The sequence below is a fragment of the Adiantum capillus-veneris genome, unplaced genomic scaffold (assembly GCF_014529385.1).
Source record: "Adiantum capillus-veneris isolate H3 unplaced genomic scaffold, ASM1452938v2 Hic_scaffold_325, whole genome shotgun sequence".
Lineage (NCBI taxonomy): Eukaryota > Viridiplantae > Streptophyta > Polypodiopsida > Polypodiales > Pteridaceae > Adiantum > Adiantum capillus-veneris.
The window spans coordinates 5408800-5414806 of record NW_028221436.1 but is presented as its reverse complement, the minus strand read 5'-3'; positions in this window follow the sequence as shown (position 1 = coordinate 5414806).

Genomic DNA, 6007 nt, shown 5'->3' with positions numbered 1-6007 from the left:
TTCCTTCAAGAGATTCAATACCTAGGTCATATTATCTCTAAGGATGGTATCCAAATGGATCCATCAAAGTTAGAGGTAATAAAAGCATGGCCTAACCCAAGAAATCTACATGAGCTAAGAAGCTTTATTGGTATGTGTGCATACTATAGACGCTTCATAGCAAAATTCTCTCAAGTAGTAGGACCACTACGCGACTTAACTAAGAAGAATGTTAAGTTTGTATGGACTGCTAAGGAGAAAAATGCTTTTGAAAACCTCAAAGAGAAGCTTACTTCCCAACCTGCCCTCGTGCTTCCGGATCTCTCAAAGCCATTTGAGGTCCAATGTGATGCTTGTGGTGATTGCCTTGGAGCGGTTTTGCTTCAAGAAGGGCATGCCATAGCATATGAGAGCCGAAGGCTCAATGGTGATGAATGAGTCTTGGGCATTTATGAGAAAGAGCGTTTAGTTGTTCTACATGCCCTAGACACATGGAAGCACTACCTATTGGAGACTCCATTTATCCTATGAACCGACCACCAAAGTCTCAAGTATTTCATGACGCAAACCAAGCTTTCCGACAAACAAATGAGGTGGGAAAATTTTCTTTCGCAATTTAATTTCCATATTGCTCACATAGCTCGTAATCACAATCAAGTAGCCGATGCACTTTCACGATGACCAAAAGTTAATGCGGTGTCTATAGCTACTCACAATGATCTATCCTCTATGAGAGATGAGTATGCTACTGACCCTGACTTTAGAGACATAATGTCAGCCCTTGCTTTTGGGAAGAAAGAGGAACCATTCACCTTGCAGGATGGTTATCTTCTCCACGGCAATAGGCTATGTGTTACCCATTCCCTTCGTGAGAAAGTTATGTATGAATCCATGCTCCTCCATATGCGGGGCATAGAGGTATTCAACCTACTCTCCGAGGAGTAGAGACGTACTTCTATTGGCCTACCATGAAAGTGGACATACAAGAGTATGTATAAAAATGTGTAGTATGCCAAAAGACCAAGTATGATAGAGGGAAGCAACCTGGATTACTCCAGCCATTACCTATTCCAAATTCACCATGGGAGAGTATATCCATGGATTTCATCTTTCGATTACCCAAATCTATCCATGGGAATAGAGGAATATGGACAATAGTCGACAGGTTTAGCAAGCAAGCACATTTTATTCCTGTCAAAAAGACTATTAAGGCACATCAAATGGCTACTCTCTTCATATCTCAGATTTTCAAGCACCATGGATTACCCACATCCATCGTGTCAGATAGAGATCCTAGAATGACGAGTAATTTATGGAAAGGTCTCTTTGAAAATCTAGGAACAAGATTGAATTTCTCTTCGGCCTATCACCCACAAACGGATGGACAAAGTGAGATAGACAATCTTACGATACTTGATCTACTCAAGACGTATGTTACCGAAGTAGATCAACGCTCACAATGGGAAAAGTACTTACCTCTTGTAGAGTATGCTTACAATAATACTGTACATACTTCTACGGGAAATGCACCTTTTGAGATCATTGAGGGAAGACCTAAAAGTCCCTTACTACTCAAAGTACATGGGAAGATCTTCGCCGCCGATGAGTATAGCGGTGACCTACAAGAATCTTTTCAAAAGATTAGGGAGGCTATATCCATCTCTCAACAAAGGCAAAAAGTTGATGCTGATAAGCACAGAAGAACCTTAATGTTCAAAGAAAATGATTGGGTCTTACTCAAGTTTCCTAAGGCTCGATTAAGGCAAATGACGGGCAAAAATCCTACGGGCCATCAAAAGTATTATACTAAACTAGCAAAAAGATACTATGGTCCTTTCCAAATCTTGAAGCCCATCAATGAGACGGCGTATCAACTCAAGTTGCCCAACCATTGGCTCATACACAATGTCTTTCATGTAAGCCTACTTAAGCCCTACAAAGGAGAGCCACCAACTGAACCAATTATTGAAGACCCTCCCGAAGTTGAAGACCAAGAAGAGGTGCTACAACCCAAAGCTGTCCTTCGGCATGAAGACAAGGTACTACGACATGGTAAGATTATCCGATGATATCTTGTTAAGTTCAAAAATTATCCTTTTGAAGATGCTAGATGGATGCAAGGAGTACAGCTTAAGGATAGTATGAACCTTTTCAATGCTTACAATGCTACATTAGAGTAAGCAAATGTACAAATTTCTTTTAAATGACTCATGCTTTTGTCTTATAAGACTAGTCCTCTTTGTAATTGTGCACAAATTTAACTAGTATGCATGCTTAGAATCATGTTTGTGATGATGACGTCTCTCAAACACCAAGTAGAATTTGTCACTCTACTTTGGGAGAATGAAATGGACTAAAGAGCAGACATGCTTGCGGCAGCTATGACTCCCGAGCACCAAATGGATTACTCATCCACCTTGGAAAGATGTTGTAGGGTAAAAAATGGATCCTCTACCCGCTAAGTACGATTGACTAATGACTAAGGATTTATCTCTTCTACCTCATAGTCGAGGACGACTATGATTTCAAGAGAGAGGTAATGTCATAAACTCTAATATCTAACCAACCCAAATGATTTTCTCATATTAAATTGATCACTTAATGTGGGAGAATAAACGGGAACAGGTGTTAAGATATATATATGTGCTTATAGATCTATCTCAACACGGGGCGAATGGTAAAGGGGCCCAAATGGGAGATGGTCTATCAAAGAGCAAGGCTAACCAATGAAGCATAAGACCTTCGGGTTAGCTTCATTGAAGACCTCCAATAATGTGTAAAAGTCCTTTGACCTTAGGTAAGCTAGGGTTGAGCTTGAGGTGGGAACCCGGCCCAAGCTCGAGGTGCTTGACCTGCTTGAGGTGCTTGTCGTGCTTGAGGTGCTTGTCCTGCTTGAGGTGCTTGATTAAGGTGCTTGAGGTTCTTGAATTACTCCATGATTGAAGTGCTTGACTTGCCGCTTGATTAAGGTGCTTGAGGTGCCTTGACATGCTTTCCTGAGATGCTTGTGGGAATACCCCCTAGTTCAAGTGCTTTGTCATGCTTGGTGAGTAAGGTGCTTGAACACCTAAAGTCAAAAGCATCCCTACAAGAGGGGGGGCGATCCCTTTTCCTAGGGATTAGATAGAGAACACACACTCCCACACACAAGGGAAGCCCCAACTTGAAGAGGTATCAAGGACACATGTCAGGTCCCTCCCCATGTTACCTTCATGTGTTGCTTGAAGCCTATTGGCTAAGCTTCAAGGGGTCCAATGATAAATTACTTGAATTATCTAATTGTTTTTGCATTTATCAAGTCCTCTCTCTCAAAGGGGAAAGGGGACACTTGTCCCAAGCCTACACCTAATGCTAGAAATGGCCCAAGCTTGTGATTGGCTAGGCTTGGCAAGAGCCAATGAGCTTCAATTATGAGCTAGAAGCGGGGGGTCGACCTAGCAAGGAGGGGGCTTGCCTGAGGGGTATACTCACCCACACACACTCACAAACACTCTTATTGTGTACTATGCACAATGCAAGAGCTCCCTCTCCTTCTCCAAGCAAGTAGAGGTTGAGAGCCTACACCAACACTCTTGGCTATGGAGTGCAAATCCAACCAAGAGCCATGCTTCAATGCTTAAGCTTGCCATCTCCTTCTTCTTCATTACTATGCTATTATGTATGCTAGCACAAGAGTTATGATAAGTGAGGAACTAGTTCTTTCTCCTATGAAATGTTTCGTCTTCCTCCTCCCTACCCTCATTCCCTGCTAGCTCTCTCCACCTTCGAAGGTGTTTAAGGTCTTGGGACTGAGGCTTGGGATAGTTAGAGCTTTCTTCAAGGTTATGTTATGTTTGTGATGCATGAAGCTTTCCATCTTCATTGCATCACCTACATCACAAGGAACACAAAGAATATATTGTAACAAGTCTCTCTTAATCGGAGAAATCATAATACAATTGCCTATTGGAGGGGGGACCGGCTCCACATAAATCCGGTCCTCAACTGTTGTCATGTTCTCTAAATTTCTCTCTTGCAAAGAGTATTGTTCATGCCAAGTTAACTAATTGCTATGATTATGTTGCCATCTTCAAATATGATCACCCGTTATGCTCACAAAGTTATTTCTCAAAAGTACTCTCATTAATTTCCGCTACTCTCAAGTTAAATAGGACAATTCCATTACACATATCAACTATGTCGTCAATCATTAGTTCTGGGCTACGACTTTAGGAGATGGAGAAGCAAATTAGGTAGCTGGGTTCCTCTCGACTCTGAGGAAAAGTGTCCAGAGTTTGAACTCAAGGTCATAGTCCATCCACACACCGAGTATAGAAGCCTTATAGTAACAACAAATTGGAGACTACATTTGGAGACTACATGATGTTAGAGAAACTCTCGAGTTTCTTGATGAAACATCTCCTGAGTATAGATTCAAGAGGATGAAATTGTGGTGAGTACAAGGATGGAGAATTCAACCTCTTGCATCACATGCCTTCCCCCAAAAAGTGTTGTATTTGAGCCACTTGAAAGGACTTGAAAAAACAAGTTCAATATTGTAATCATTGCATTTTGCAAGTATATTTTTCTTTTCTCTACCTTATTGTGACCATTATTTATGTTGTTTTAAACTTACGTGACACCATGATACACATTTAAGAATCAATAGTTGGTATTAAGCATCTAAAGTACAAAATTATGAATCACCAAAGGGTATGTGTTCATATGGACAGAATGAACAAAAGTGTACAAAGCTTTTGTGGAGTAATCAATCATGAAACTCCACTTTTCTTTTTGCCTCAGAGGATTCTGCATCCTTAGAGACCCTTTTTTGTTTGTTTTCAGAAGGGGGTGAAAGTTCAGGAGTGGGTGGTGGTGACTTGAGCTCCTCAGGGCTTGGCATGGGGACTTGGTAGGGGTTGGTGCTTTGGGCTCCTTAGGAGTGGTTGTCTTGGGTGACTTGGCAACCTTCTTTGGCAACATGAATGGTAGCTTGAAAGGTGAACTAGGTGCCTCCCCCTTACTGTTCTTAGTTGTACAACGCTTTTGAATCTTGAATTTCAATGGTGAGTGGAATGGATGGCCCTTTGTATCTGCTCTTTTTTTCCAGGCTCTTCTTCTTGGTGGGACTCTTTCCTTTGGCAGAGATCTCCTTGGTGGGACTCTTCCCCTTGGCAAGACTCTTCTTGGCATGGCTCTTCTTTGTAGGACTCTTCTTCTTGTGATCCATTTTTTTTGCATCCAAACCCTTGGTGTCTCTACCTTTCTTTGGTGGCAAAGGAGATTCTGGATCATTTGGGTTTATTGATATTTCCAAAACCATAGAAACAACCTTCTCTCTCACCCATGTGAACCAAGACTCTGGATAGTCATGCAACTGAAACAAATAGAAAAAGGAATTAAAGGACGTGAGTACATACATACATAGTTAAGAAATCAATAAAATCAATGGCACATGAGATACACACTTACAGTGAGTGTAGTCATCCTGCACCTTGACTCAAGATATCTCCATGCATTGGCAAGCACCCTCCATCCACAAGATGTTGAGTCTTTTTGTAAAGGAAATTTTTTATTGTAGTACTTGAAACCTTCTATATTGTAATCCTTATTTGTGGTACTCAAGTGACCAACAATAAGTTTGGCAGCACTGCAAGAAACATCAATCAAGAAGCTAATAATAGAAAACAATGGGCCATCAAGCATTGATCATACTTCATACTTACAGTTTACTTCTCCCATGGATACTTGACAATGATTCATAAATATAATATCTTTCTCCAAAAGATTGAAGATAATAAAACTCCATGTCCTCTACAAAAAATAACAATTAGCTAGGAATACCACAAAATGTTAAAAATAACATGCTAGAAGTTTAAGATTTACCCTTCAACATAAGAGTATATTATGTATGCCAGGTTAGATGTAAATTCTGTAAAAAACTTGTTAAGGCATTCATGGTTGAAAGGATTCACACAGGACCCTAGCCAAGTAACCCTTGGTGACATTAGATAGCCAGAGGATCACTCATTAGCACCTGAGCACAACA